Below are 16,489 nucleotides of genomic sequence, written 5' to 3'. Positions count from 1 at the left end.
AGCTGATCCCAGGACTCTGAAATCCTGGGATTATGACCTGAGCTGAAGGCACTTAACCAACTGAGCCACCGAGGTACCCACAACTAATTTTTTAAAAAGATTATTTGAGAGAGAGAGCGTGCACATGTGTGCTAGAGCACGAGCGGGGGGAGAATGGAGGGAGAGGAAGAAGCAGACTCCCTGCTAGGCAGAGAGCCCGTGGGGTTCATCCCAGGATCTCAGGATCCCAGGACCCTGGAATCATGACCTGAACTGAAGGCAGACACTCAACTGATGGCGTCACCCAGGCGCCCTAGGAAGTAAAAGGTTTTTTTTAAACCATGTTACATTTTTATAATGTCATAATGTATAATGTTACATTTTATAATGTCATCTGTGAATTAAAAAATAATGCATGCTTGGCGATCTCACCTGTATCAAGTGGTTATTTATGAACATTTTATGTTAAGAGATGTAGGTTCCAATTCTGCTTCTACCCCCAGCTTGCTGCATGATCTTGATTTTAATGTCCCTTGGCCTCCATTTCCTCAACTTTGAAAAAAGGACCCTGAAAAAAAGGACTTTGAAGAAAGGACTTGATGGTCCCTCCCAACTTTTTCAACTGTCAAATTTTATGACTATCTCCCTTTTCCTAGTAGTTGGTAGGAAAAAAAAGGATATATGAAATTTTTTAAAAGTAAAAAGCGAAGAAAAGATCATTCAATTTGAGATGTACGATTTCTATAGTAAATATGCCTTTAGTGTTTCCTGGCTATATGTTTACATAGTATAGAAAGCCCTAGGAAGAGTGTAAGAGCAAATAGAGTTCTGGAAGATATGCCCTAGAAGAGTAATTTCACTGAGTGAGTCAAAGATGTAGTGCTTTGTTAGTTGGTAATTAGTAACACTTGATGCTTAAACAAAAGGTTCTTAGAGGATGCTTAGTAAAAGTAGCTTTGTCATAAATATAGTCAAATGTGATCTGAGAAATCCATGTAGCTCATATCATTAAAACTGGAAAATAAAGATTCTGAATTAATATCAAAAGGAAGAGACAAACTTCAAAATAAAAGCTGAAGCAGAAGTGATGGAAATAATTAAGCCTAGTAATAGAAGATCTACAATTAGCCTGAAATTCTCACTGGAAAAGGGCAGGGAATTTCTAGGTAACAAATTGAGAAAATTAACACAATGCTACTATCCAGGCACTGAGAAAAATACCAAATAGCAACAACCAGAACAGTAGTAACAATTTAACCAGTTCAACAATTTGAAAAATACGATGCAAGTATGAAGAGTACATTTAAATCTTAGATCAAAGAACTAGATTGTGGGCGCCTGGGTGGCTCAGTGGGTTGAGCCGCTGCCTTCGGCTCAGGTCATGATCTCAGGGTCCTGGGATCGAGGCCCGCATCGGGCTCTCTGCTCAGCAGGGAGCCTGCTTCCTCCTCTCTCTCTGCCTGCCTCTCTGCCTGCTTGTGATCTCGCTCTGTCAAATAAATAAATAAAATCTTAAAAAAAAAAAAAAAAGAACTAGATTGTGTTACATATACTTTCATAAAATTTCCTAATGTTTCATTTATCAGGCCCCACCTCTGTGCAAGCACTGTATTAATGCCATAGGAGACACAAAAGAAAGATATTATTTTTCCTTAATGGACTTAGTTCCTGTAAAAACAAACAGGGCATGTCCTGTGTATACCCTGGTCATCCTAGCTTGAAAGGTAACATTTTAAATAATTTTTTTATTTTTATATTTTCAGATTTACAAATGATGGAAATAAAATACACAAGAAATGCTTCATAAATTTATGAAGTTTTTCTTATTTCCTTTCATGATATTTAAGAACTAATTTTCAGGTAAACTATCTCTTTTTTTTAATTAATTAATTTATTTGAGAGAGAGAGAGAATGAAAGAGAACATGAGAGGAGAAAGGTCAGCGGGAGGAGAAGACTCCCTGTGGAGCAGGGAGCCCGATGTGGGACTTGATCCTGGGACTCCAGGATCATGACCTGAGCTGAAGGCAGTAGCTTAACCAACTGAGCCACCCAGGTGCCCAAGGAGAGAGAATTTTAAGCAGACTCTTTTTGAGTATGGCACTGGACAGGGGGCTTAATCCCATGACCCTTGGATCATGACCTGAGCAGAAACCAAGTCGGATGCTTAACTGACTGCAGCACTCAGGAGCCCTTCAAGTCAACTACCTTAAACCAAAAGTTTGTTCATCATTTCAGATGTTCCTGAATGAAGGTGGCAATCAATATTCCACAAGTACAGAATAGTCAGCCATCAGTTTATGTGGCCATTTAAAGTGACAAGTATAACATATGTCAATACATGGAGAGAAGCATCTACAGAAAGGTGAAACGAGGGAACAAAAAGCAGCACCTGAAGGATGACCCACGCAGGGGTCACAACCATCTAAACCTGTGTGATGGGCATTGAGAGAATCATGAAGGAACAAAGAAAGTTTCTATGTGTGTTGTGTATGAGCATTATTATACCTCTTCCTCATATTATTATACATCTTCCTCACACAAGGAGAGAAAGAGCTATTTTCTGGTGGGTGTAATGAAGCATTCACAAAGGTAAATCCCAGAGCTAAAAAAAAAAAAAAATCTACATGGAAGCTTCTCATTTTCTACTCTTAATATCATGAACCATCCAAACTTAAAGTATATTTTATTTACTTATTTATCTGAGAGAGACAGAACATCAGAGAGAGGGAAAGAGAGAGAGTACACACAAGCAGAGGGGAGGGGCATAGGGAGAGGGAGAAGCAGACTCCCTGCCAAAGAGGGAGCCTGAGGTGGGACTAAATCCCAGGACTCTGGGATTGTGACCAGAAGCCGAAGACAGACGCTCAACCCACTGCACCACCCAGGTGCCCATGAACCATCCAAATTTTTGAACAGGTTAGTAAGAGGTGAATTTCACCTGAAAAATATAATGTAGACATATAGTGTAGATAGTCTCAAATTTTACCTTATTTTTTAAAAAATATTTTATTTATTTAACACAAAGAGAGAGGGAGCACAGGTGCCCTGCAGTGAGAGAAGCAGGTTCCCCCTGAGCAAGGAGCCTGATGCGGGACTCAATCCCAGGACCCTAGGATCATGACCTGAGCTGAAGGCAGATGCTTAACTGACTGAGCCACCCAGGTGTCCCACCAAATTTTAGATATAAAGAAAAAAAAACTTAATTTAGATGTCCAAAAATTTCATGAGCATAAAAGCCAAAATTTAAAATTCCATATATTTGGTATGTAAAATAGGGTGTGTATTAAAATTTCTGTTCATTATTTAAGTACAATTTTATTTTCAACTGTTTTCTCTCTCTTTCTAACCAGTTTCTTTAAGGAATGCAGGATATCAGTGTAGCTGAACAAGGGTACTTCAAAAAAATGTAGAATCTTTAAGAGTCATAAAAGTTTTCCAAATGAAAACTTTTAAATGAAAATTTGAAAATTTAAATTGCTTTCCAATTTAAATTTAGACATTTTCAAATTTATATGAACTCTGAAAAGAAATGACACATAGACAACTGTTCATTTCTATGCTCTCAAATAAACAGCAATGTCATTCTGCCATCAGCCAGCCTGTTACTTTTCTTCTTTTCTCTTTTAATTTCTCTTCATTTTGGGGAAAGAATGCTAAGTTATTATTAATGTAAGTAGCCTACATTATGTAAATTTATAATTGTCAAGCAATATTACAGAAGCAAATGCCCTATGCATTCTTTTGACTTTTAGGTGCCCTCCTGCTGCCCCCTGCTGCCCAGTGTCCACACTTACTAAAAACGGTCCCAAACTTTTCAACCTTTCCTACTTCTCTATATTCTCCCCATCAAAACTTACCTAGCAAGAGATCCAGACCACTGAAGTTTTCCCCTACTCAGGCTAATGGGTAAATGGTAAAAAAAGAAAGAACTATTTATCCCATCATCATTTTTTGGCTAACAAGAACTTGAATTGGTGTTCTATTGGAAGTGACTGACTTCCAGATTCCTTAGCTTGGGATTCCAAAACCTCCTTGTGTTGGTTCCAAGGTACCATTGCAGGTCCATCTCTCCCACTCTCTAATCCCCACACATTATAGCTAACTTTCTACCCACACTGGGCTTCTAGCTGGTATTTCCAAATGCCATGTGTTTTCTCTCCTCGTTGCCTGTGCCCACACTACTTTCCTTACTTACCTGGAATGTCTTCCCTCAATGTCTACATATCAAAAATCTATGTGTCTTTCAAGGCTCTGGTCAAAAGTATCTTCTCCATGAAGTTCACCCCAATACCCAACTGCTTCTCTTCTCTCTAATCTGTTAAGGCTCAGGATAGTGCTGTTGCTGTTGTTTTTAATACAGCAGCAGAAGCCTGATAAAGATTTATTTAGTGAGTGAAGAGCAGGTAACAAAGAAATCTTAATTGCTGGAGAGGCTATTGGACTTACTAACTTTTGAGAGTAACTGCAGAGGATAATGAGAGCCTCTCTAATAATATTGTGATACCCATATGCCTAAATCGGCTGATGTTTTTAATTCCTAACACACTGTGTAATGCCTGTTTTGGTCCTTGAAATCAGCGGTGTCTATGAAAAAATGAACGCATGGCATATACTGGATGTTTACGGCATATCAGGCACTTCTTGGTGCTTTCTTGGTGCTTTAAGTGCTTTAACTCATTGTAGTCTCAAAACAGCCACATGAGGAGGGTAACTGGCCCAAGTTACTTAACTGTGCAGACCCTCAGTTTCCTCTTCTTTGAAACAAGGTAATATTCCTTCCTCACGAGGCTGTTGTTAGACTATAATGAGTTAAAGGGCAAAGCTAGGAACACAAACAGATCAGGCAAAGCTGTGTTCTCATAATGTTTTCAATAGAAATGTGTATGTATGGAGAGGCTTCTACTCAGCTATTCTAGGGGTTAAAAAAAAAAACAAACTTGTCAATAGAATATGCTTGGAAAATGTAGACATAGACAAAGTCATAGAGAGATTCAGTGTCAGTTAAAGACCTGTTAGTATCTCCAAGAGTTGATTGTCCTGTAAGACAGAATGTGAGGGGCGCCTGGATGGCTCAGTGGGTTAAAGCCACTGCCTTCGGCTCCGGTCGTGATCCTAGGGTCCTGGGATCGAGCCCTACATTGGGCTCTCTGCTCAGCAGGGAGCCCGTTTCCTCCTCTCTCTCTCTCTCTGCCTGCCTCTCTGCCTACTCGTGATCTCTGTCTGTCAAATAAATAAATAAAAATCTAAAAAAAAAAAAAAAAAAAAAGACAGAATGTGAGAGATCCCACCAAGTTCAAAGGTGTCTAGATTAAGAAAAAAGGACAGTTATCTATTCTAAAGGATTAAGAAATGTACAACATAAATATTTGTTCATTGTAGCCATTTGTGTGTGTGAGGATCAAAGATTCTAACCTGACTTGGAAAAAGGTAAAGATATGACTCACTTTTTGTGGGGTGGGGTGTAGGGATACAATGAATATAAGTAAGGTTCAGAATGTTACATCAATGTCTCAGCCAAGGATCTAGTCTGTTCCAACCCAAACCTCTGCTCATCAAGAAACCAGTTTATTGGAAGGCAGCTATGCTCACCACTATACCACCAACGCAAGAAACCAGTTTATTGAAAAGGCAGATCAAAAAATTTACTTGGGAAGGCATCACCCAAAATTGTTTGGTAGGACATAACTGTTTTCTTAGCAGGTAAGAAGCTTTTAACTCCAGAAAGATGTAGAATAAGTACAAAAGTGTTTTTAATGTAGATTAATTGTTCTGTTTAAGAACACTTGACCTATTGGAGTAAGAGGTCAGCCTATTAGACTTTAAAGTACAATTCCTACAAAATTATATATAGTATTGAAACATTAAAGAGAACTTAAGAATCACCATAAATTTATTAGATATATGTAAGACTTTCTTGACTTCTTGAAACTGGTTATTAGATACCAAAAGAGGCAGCTGTATGCAGTAAATTTATAAATGCAGTATAAAGAGGAATACAACGTTGGAAGGTATTTAATCAAGAAACAGTATAAATAAGACCAAATTTTAAAGGTCCATGATTTCTAAAATTTGCCAGATTTATAAATATGATAAGATTTGTGAACTAAATTTAAAAACATTAGGGAGAGCTTCCTTGGATAGTAACATTAATAAATTTCATATTACCTTTTGAAAACTCAAATTAACTTCAGAATGGTCTTTCAGTATGCAAAACAAATAGTGGTAACTGGGCTGTTTTTGTCCCAGCTAAAGCTGGTGTTCATTAGGCGGTCAACTTAATGGTTTATCCCACAGAATTGGCCACACTGTCCAGTTATTTTTTTTTTTTAAAGATTTTATTTATTTATTTGACAGAGAGATCACAGTAGGCAGAGAGGCAGGCAGAGAGAGGGGAAGGGAAGCAGGCCCCCTGCTGAGCAGAGAGCCCGATGCGGGACTCGATCCCAGGACCCTGAGATCATGACCTGAGCCGAAGGCAGCGGCTTAACCCACTGAGCCACCCAGGCGCCCCACACTGTCCAGTTATTGTTCACCTGGGTTTGAACCTTCCTCACTTTCTAGGAGATGTGACTGTAGGTTTTGAACTACTGAGATGAGAAGTAGCAGCACTAATCGACTGACCTCTTCATTTTTTGGTTTAGTGGCTTACTTCAGTAGAAAACTTAGCAATTCTCAACTCCAGCTGTATATTGGAATCCTGTGAATAGCTTTTGGGAAATGCTTATGCCAAGATCTGATCCAGGACAATCTCTGGGCATGGGGTGCGGGCATTTTGTTTTTAAGTTTCTGGATGATGGTAACTACAGGAAGTTGAGAAGCCCTGATGTAATAATAGTGTGAGCCAAGCACAGGCTGAGGCACCAGTGCTGTCCAATAGAACTTTCTGCAATTATGGAAACTGCTATAGACCGAATGCTTATATTCCCCCTCAAATTCATACACTGAAATTCTAACCCCCAATGTGATGGTGTTTGGAGGTGGGACCTTTGGGAGGTGTTTAGGTCATGAGGGTAGAAACCTCATGAATGGGATTAGTGCTTCTGTAAAACAGACCCCAGAGAGCCCCCTCACCTCTTTGGCTGAGAGGACACAGCGGGACATTATGACCGTCACCAGACACTGAATCTGCCAGCACCTTGATCTTGGACTTCCAGCTTCTGTAACCACGAGAAATTTTTGTTGTTTATAACCCACCCACACTATGGTATTGTTACAGCAGCCTGAACAGACTAAGACAGAAATGTTCCATAAATCTGTTGTCCAAGAAGGTAGCCACCAGATAGGTGTAGCTTCTAAATTTTTAATTTCAATTCAAACTTAAATTTACATAGCTACAGAAGGCTAATGACTATGTGTTGGACAGCACAGTTTGGCAGGCTTAGACCATTTAAAATGATTTGAGTTTATTATATACAGCATCTGAATGACTCTTTTTGCTACCGGACCACACCAATCCACACTTAACTACTCTTGTCTCTTGGGGTACTTCATGCTAGTTTCTTGTCGAAGCCTTTAGTGCTATGAAAGGATAGCTCAAAGTTTATATAGGCTCTGGGAACATTAGGACATTGGATTTGCTGCTTGTCTTTTACTCATTTATGCTGGCAGTTTGTTTCATGGACTTTAATGAAAAATGAGCGAAGACCTTCAGAATTAAAAATTTCTTAAGTGTCAAAGCAGTGGAGCAATTAAACTCTTGGAAAAAGTCTTCTTCACTCCTTGGCATATGATAGTGTTTTTCAACTGGAGGTTATGACCTTTGTCTTGGATGATGGAGAGTTTCCGTGGATTGGGGCAGTGGCCTGAGTTTCAAAGCTAAATATAGGCCATTGGCATGGCAGCTTCTTTTTCGGTCTCATCGAAACCATGTCCCATTAATGAATGTGGGGCATTCGTGGCTGGGGGATAAAGTCAAGAAAAACCAGAAAAATGCCAATACAGAAGTCTTTCTTGGATGTGACTCGTGACTGAGCACAACTAAGTTCTATTTTAACCTGCTTTTAAAAATAATTTGTTAATTGTGGATTGCTATTTTGTTGGGGGAAAAAAGGGTTAAAAATAATACACACACATATATGATTCACTGGCAAATCTGAAAAGTGATATTTGTGCTGAGTCATAAGAAGAATCGTCCTTCAGGTCATTGCTCAACTCTTCCCTTTTCAGTGAGGCTATCCTGACAACCTTATTTAGTATTTCAATATATGTGTATTCCTACATTTGCCAAATAGTAAATGACATTCTTTTAAGTTTGGCATATTTCAAAGTCAAAATACTTATCATGGCAGGTGCCATCTGATTCTCTAGATCAGGGTCTCAAAGGGACCAGCAACATCAGTGGCATCTGGGAGTGGCATTCTGGGAGCAGAAATGCAGCTTCTCAGGCCTCAATCCAGACCAACTGAGCCAGGAACCCTAGCTGTGGGGCCCAGAAATTTGTGTTTTAGGTGATTCTGGTGCACAGTGACGTCTGAGATCCACTGATCTAGAGTACACTGAATCCACCCAAAATGTCCCAGAGGGGGAGACTTCCATTCAGCCCAAACTTGGTTAAGATAAAACATTTTGTACATAAAACTGAACTTTTAAGTTGTGAAACAGATCCCAATATTCTGTTTGGACCTAGTGTTATGAATCATGAATTTATCCAGTTCAACTAAGCCTCGCTGAATCTCTAGTCTCTGATCTTTCTTTTCTCTATAAAATCAAACTTCTGAAAAAATTTCACGAGATGTTTCTGAAGAGGTAAGATGCAATACAAGTGTGCCTTCTGCAAATTCAACATACAAAAATTCAGATGTATACAACTGCTAAGTTAGGTGGCCAATTACTGTTTTTATGAAAATACTAGATTTATAAAATGATTCACTAGAGGATTCATTTAAACAGTGACATTGTATAGTGCATTTAAAATATATCCATTTACAGAACATAAATTTTACAAATGTGTAATGTGATAGTATAGAACTACAGGTAAGTACACTGATTCCAAATGTCCTCTGATTTCAAATGTCCCAGGTTCAAACTCCAGCTTTTTCATTTACTGGGTAACCTGGGTCAAATCTTTCTAAGCCTCAGTTTCCTCATCTGTAAAATGGGTATAGTAACTGTCCAAAATTTGTGTGAGAATTTAAGTATATAATAAAAGTAGCATTTAGCTAGAAGCTAGAACATGGTAAGCTCTGATTAAATGTTTGTTTTTAGTGTAGTTTAGTTTTTAGTTAGCTGCCTTCGTGTCCAGTCTGGTCTCTATGAAAACAGATACTTCTGTTTTATCACTCAAGAATGTTCACACAAAGCAGTTAAAGTTCATACAAAGCAAATAGGAGCTAACGATACTGAGTTATCACACTGGATACTGAGCTGGTATTCACCCTTCCAAGAACTCTTCTCTAGCCAAACTAATCATGGGAATTTTAATCTCCTTGTCCATGACTGGGTGAGGTACGAACATGTCCTATAAACATAGTCAATGAGCTGTAAGAAGCAGTGTGCTGTGGGCCACTGGAAAGAATTTCTTCCTTTATTATTATTATTATTTTTTAAAGATTGTATTTATTTATTTGACAGAGAGAGAGATCACAAGCAGGCAGAGAGGCAGGCAGAGAGAGAGAGATGAGGAAGCAGGCTCCCCACTGAGCTGAGCTCAACTGATCCCAGGCTATGACCTGAGCCGAAGGCAGAGGCTTAACCCTCTGCGCCACCCAGGCACCCCAAGAATTTCTTCCCTTATAGAAGGATGTATTAAGAGAAACGATCTCCCCTTTGGAAATTGTAATATCAGGCTATGATGACTGGAGCTGCAGCAGCCATATTGGTACTATGAGGAAAGACAATTGCTGACATTGTGGCAATGTAAAAGAATGGAACCTGCTAAGGACATTGGTAACACTGTTGAGCTACTGAACCAGATGTAGAACTGGCTTGCTTCCTGTTACTGATTTAGTTGAAATAATACATGTCCATATTTTTTCTAATGTCACTATCAGGAAGGTTCTGTGTTAGTACAAAAGCAAACTAAATGCCATAATACATCTATACCTAGTATGGATTAATTGGCTCTATGACAAAATAATTTGATGACTTTATTCTCAAATTCATCTTAAACCACATATAGAGAATCCTTAATGAAGAGATCATTAATCTACATACAATAGCGGGCTTACTTTACTGCTCCATGTCTCATGTGCTTAACTAATTAACTATTAGCTAAATGTGCGATTATGTTATTTTAGTAAATTAAATTATTTTTTATTTAAAAATTCTGTTTTATCTATCATTAAAAATATTGCAGGAGATTTTAAAATGAAAATAAATATTTTAATTTTGATATAACCCTTTACACTGTAATCATATTTCCCTGCTTCATTTCACAATTTATATTTACATTGACAGTTTTTTCATGACAAAGTGAATAAAATGTACAAAATGAGGCTCTACCACATTCAAAAGTTTTCATTAAATGAACCTTACAAGGACACACCCCAAATTCCCACTACCAGAGTGACCTCCATCTCTCTTCACAAGTAAGTAAGTTTATGTTTTATTTCTCATTTTGCAATAGAAATTGGTATTGGTTAACTATTTATGTAGCATCTATTTGGGCTATATCTAAAATCTGAGGGCTATTTCCCCCTCAGTGTGTGAATATCTGGTGCCCAACTAATGGCCCCTCAATAGAAGGACAGTTGTTAAATCATATGACTATATTTAAATAAAAAAAAAAAGTTTTTTACTCTAGAAATCTCATGTGGTCTTTATTTCCAAATGGGAGGCCCCAATATCTAACACCTTAGATTAAAACTTGAACCTTCTTGGACAATAAACTCCATGAAAGCAGGGATGCTTGTCTTGTCTTAATATTATACCCCAGCATCTTAGCATGGTAGGAAATAATAGGTAGGAAAAAATCTAAAATAAATAAATCTACAAATAAAAATAAATGTTGAACAAATCCAGTAGAAAGTAAAACCCTTTTGTCTTTTTCAACAAAGAAATAATTTCTTTGCTTTATTTTTTCTTTAGACTCTTCATTTAAGAATCTTTTTGGAACTATAAAAAAATTTATACTGCAAATACCCATTTCTGTCTATTACTTTCCCCTTCTCTTTCCTTGCACAACCTAAGGACAGCAGTGAATCTGTATAGTCTTGTGGAAAGTAATGATATGTCCAAGAAACAGCAGAGGTAAATATGGACAAGAAGTGGGTGGAACTGGAAACGTACAATTTCAGGCCTGTATTGAACTTGGTTTTCTGAGAACAAAATTTTTAGCTATTTTTCCTTCTTCTAAAGAAGTTCATTCCTAGGTATATTAGATTGGCCCTGGCTAATATTTTTAGCATTTATATTAGGTCATCTTAATATTTCTTCCCTTTGTTATCTCATCTTTCCTAATAGGTTTGGCTAACCTAAAAATTTCCTCAATTTTTAGCAATACTAATGAGTACAAATTAATAAATTAGGAAATTGCATTGGTTCATTACATTGTCATAATAAAATTTCCATCTTATTTCTGTTATTGACCAAACTCCGTAATTTCAAATTTACTTTTCTGAGGTTTATTGTTTAGAATTTGATTTACAGATTCTCTATGTCTTTGGCACCATTTATTTATTTTTTCTGCAACCTGTTTTTGGTGATTTTACTACTCATTGACCCCTCCCTTCCACCAGAGGGATGGGCAGAGTAAGAAAATATGATATGACATTTTAATGTAGTCAATTTTGCTACTTGTTACTATCTCTGATAAAACGGTGTGCAAGAAAGAAATAAATGTGTAATTATTAACTGAAATGATATTTCAGGGTTTTTTAAAGTAATTTTTTTATTGTTCATGATCTAGTAACTGTTACTATGGAAAACTGAGTTCTCTCTAGACTACATTTAATAGATAAAGATTTTTTTCATGATAAAAACATAGTTTATAATAATTCTAATCTAAATCACACCAAACTCATGAACTAATGCCCACAAAAATATTGTCAGTTAAAAAAAGAATTACTGTCCAAAGAATCCAGAGCTAAAATGAAGCACAAGGTGGATTTAAAAATGGAGAATAATATAAAATAATAAATTGTTTTTGCCATATAGATTTAAACCTCCTTACCTACCTAGTGATGTAAGAGGAACATATAAAAGACTATCTTGAGTATAAATATATACGGATGATTTTAAAAAGTGAAGATTTAACTCTAATGGTTACTTCATAATCAATGATGTAATAGTCAATGATGTAGGAGAACAAAGAGCATTGCATAGCTACATATGGACTTCATAGAATCAGTTTGTTTTTAAAAGGGGAACTACAGTATATAAACATTTTTAGTTTTTACAGATAAAAATAAAATATATCACCAGCTGAATAACAGAATATTTTAGCAACAAACATATTGGGAAGTATATTTTATTCAGTAGATCAACTTCGGAGAACTAAACTCTCCAGAATAACCAGAGGGTTCGATAGTATATTTACACCTGCTGTATTTCATTCTATAAATAATCTATAATGTCAAAACTAGTCTTGATGGGGCATTTAAATTGTATAAAGAGATAAAATGTTACAGTGGACATTTTAAAATTTTTACAGCATGGTATAAACAAAACTATGGACGTGATACATAATTATTTTTGAAGTTCAAGGAAAGAGTCCTATAGAAATATGGACACAAAAATGAGAAATACTATTCTTAGACAATTTCACATATTCTTTTACTTAAGAATTTTAAATGATAAGTGAAATAAGCATTTACCTATTTCAAAGTGAAACAAACCAGTAACTCCAGAAATCTTCACTCTCTCAAGAAATTATTCAATCATACATTAAGGTGGTCTAGGATAGTACTTCAGTTGTTTTTATTTTATTTAGCAAAATAATATGCTTTAGGTATGGTTATTGATTCCCCCCACTTTCTTTTCGAACGAAGGATATACTTATTATCTTCACAAACAACTAAAATGTTCACAGAGACGGGTACAACATATGTCATATCATAATGTACATTTTGTTCTTGGGAAGCTTTGGGCCTAAACCCCATATTCTCTAGTCAGATAATTCTCAATAAGAACAAAGATGAAAAACATTTTACCTGCATTCAGATAAATGAATACCAGTATTTTTAAAGTTAGAAACAGTTGTGTACATGTTCTCAAAAAATTACCTTATTCCAAAACATTTGCTTTTTTCAAAACAAGGATATACATAAATTCAATTGAAGTATCATTTCAAAATAAATACTAATGTAGGCATTATTACATGCCAACCTAGTAGAAAATTCCCTGGAGAAACTTAGAATAGTTATTTAAGAAATCCCTAGGTTCAAAACAAAATTCAACTTTTACAATGTTGAGTGAACTAAAACTCAAACATTTTGTTACATTGTTAAAACATTAACATGCATGGTATTGTAATACAGAGAAAATGCAAAATGTTACGAAGGCAAGAGAAAGTAAACCAACAGCTAATTATTGAAAAATTCTGATCTAGAGATAATCAGATCAGATAAAACACAACTGCAAACTGCACGCCGCTTGTCCCTGATGCTCCCTGGACGGGTTGTGACGACATGTCTGCTCTCTCCCACGGTTCACAGTTCGCAATAAACATTTAAATAATACAACTGAATAATTCCCCTGACCAAATTGAACTTTCTTTAAGGAAATAAAGGGATAAGATAATAGATCAAATCTTGCCCCACCTCTTTTTTTTTCCTCCTTTTTTCTTTTAGTGAAACTGACATAAATTGTTGAGGAGCACTACAGCGCCACCAACACAGATCAATGCAAAACAAAAAAGATCTCCCACCGTGTGCAAAAAGAAAAAAAAATTAGAAAAATGCCAAAAATTACAAAATGTCTCCCAAATGTACCTTTTTGGAGAAAAACAAGCTAGATCTGCAAAGATTATCTAACGAAGAGCTTCAAGGAATTAATATCATGGAATACAAGTTTAGATCTGATCAGCAAAGAAAAGATCCACTATTTAGTAACAGCCATAACTTAATATAAACCCGGTTATGTCAATCTCCACCTTCATTATACCAAGGGCAGCTTTTCTGTAGTTTGTATCCAAGTAATCCATCAAGAAAACCACAATAGGCCTATTAAAAAAAAAAGAAAAGAAAAGAAAAGAAAAAGAAAGAAACAAAACTACATCCATAGTTTGCCTGCTGATAATTTAGTCCTGGACAAATTAGGTAATACATAATTTTTATAAAGAGGATATGCACATATTTGGCATTACCAGCGTTGCTGGCACAAAACAAGTCCATCTTGAAATAGCTGAGTTCCCCTGTAGTTCACAGTAATTAAAGTATAATTTATATTACAAATATTTGGCTTTAATAATGAAAAAAAAAAACGTTTTTTTTTTCTTTTAGTAAAATTTTACCAGACAAGATTAGGTGGAATATGCAGAGACCAAAGCTAAAAGAAAAAATACAAAGATTGGTTTTGTTAGAAGAAACACAATGAAAATCCTCTTCATCTGGAGGCTCATTCAAAGATTTAATGACATAAATGTTTAAAATTACAAACTTACCATTGGTGTAGGCAGAGAAGAAGCCAGTTCTTGAAAAATAATTGTAACAATATAGGCTGAATACTTGTGTCCCTGGAAACAACAGCCTCCAGGCAGCATATGGATCTTCAAACATCTTTAAAATATTTGGTAAATAAAAAGTAATACTTTCTTCCATGATCAGTGGCTGAATGGGGTGGCTTCCCCCAGGATCTGTGGGCGTTTGGAAAAAATCGGAGAAATATCCACGAAGATTAAAAGCAGAGGAGGCAGCGGCAGCCAGAAGACTCTGGGGTTAACAACTTTGCGATGGCAAGCAGACGTGCTCTGATTGGTTAGGAGGGCAGTGTCCCTACAGTCTGCACTATCCCCCGCTCCCCCCGCCTCCTGCAGCTCGGAAAAAAATGCAGTGTGTGTGCCATTTTACACTGGGCTTTTAAAAGCACAGCCACCCAAATGACAAAAGTCTAAGCTCGCTATTAAGTGACACTGCAAAACAATAGCTCCCACGACTGCCTGGGAGCTCGGGAAAATGCCCTTTGAGCGGCTCAAGGAACACTCTTCCCTCCTGTGTGTGGGTTTCTGCGGAATAGAAGGCTTTCCATAAGCAAATCGTTCATCACTTCCCGAACGTCGATATGTAATGGGGATACAAATATGGCCATTTGAAAACTATGGCCATCGAAACAGTTTTGACTTGACATCATTGGGTCCCTAAAGAAGGCGGTAATCCGTGAACAAAATTCACGACTCCTGTAGCTCGGGGAGCTTGGATTCCTTGTAAAAACAGAATTCGTTAGCCGCAGTAACTACCATTTGTGCAAGGAACGAAAATAAAAGGGCTTTGGTGGTTAAATTTAAAACAATAGGCACACTTTTTTTTTCCCCCCTCCTTAAAAATTCTGTTTCAAAAAGCTTTACTGGCTGACAGAATTCTACCACTCTGCCTTACAAACAAAATGGCTGTGGTACTGAGTTTTTTTGGATCCTCCCACTGTGCCTCCTCCTGGCCTCCAGGAAGTGGTAAAAATCCAAAATAAATACAGTACTAAAAGTACATTGTCCAAGCTCAACTCGGGTGAAACCTTTGGTAAGGAGGGGGTGGGGGGGTCTTAGAAATGTGCTGCTTTTATGAGGGTTTTTTTTTTTTAATTGTTTTGAAAAGAACATCAATCACTAGAGATTTACTTGACTGTAATTCGAACTTCCTGCTTTACATATTTATAAGGTCTTTCACCTATCTTGGCAGGCTTTCAAATTAAGTGGGCTGGGAAATTTGATGCTCCGTCTCTAGTCGTGAGCTGAGTCAGGTATTTGGTGGTTGCAACTGGGCTTTTAAATAAAAACGAAGCCTGAGACTTAAAAAAATGTGATGGGAAATGAATGCGACACGACGTTTGCAAACGTGAAGTCAAAAAGCCAGCAAATATCGAAATGAGTCAAATACTGCATATATGTATTCATTGAATGTGTTAAGGATAAAATTTTTTGCATTCTTTGCCAACTAAATTTCTAATGAGATAGAACAAGGTTTAAAGGAGTTGGATGAAGACAGAGGTGGGGAATTGCCTACCTTTTCCCACACACACACACTTGTTGGTCTGGCATCCCTATCCCTGCCTGGCATTTAAGGAGCTATAGCTAGGGTGACTATATAATTTACCATCTTAACCAGGACACTTGAGAGTGAAAGGGGACATATTATTAGTTATATGACAACTGGAATAAACAGACTGTCCATGGTAAACCAGGAGGTAGAGATCATATCTTTAAGCGAGACCTTTAACTTTTGCCACGTGGGTCTGCTATAGGCATGGGTTCTAGGCCAATTTAGATAGAACCTGAGCTAAACCCCTTCTCTGTCCTTGCTGTAATGTCAACTGAAGGAGATGACAGAAGACTTGGATTCAGATATATTTAGTGAACAACCATGGTAAAAAGAATATCTGAACACCCATCTTATTTTGTAATCTCATCAATAGTGACCCGAT

This window comes from Neovison vison, chromosome 12 (genome assembly GCF_020171115.1).
Source record: "Neovison vison isolate M4711 chromosome 12, ASM_NN_V1, whole genome shotgun sequence".
Taxonomy (NCBI): domain Eukaryota; kingdom Metazoa; phylum Chordata; class Mammalia; order Carnivora; family Mustelidae; genus Neogale; species Neogale vison.
This window is presented reverse-complemented; position numbering follows the sequence as displayed.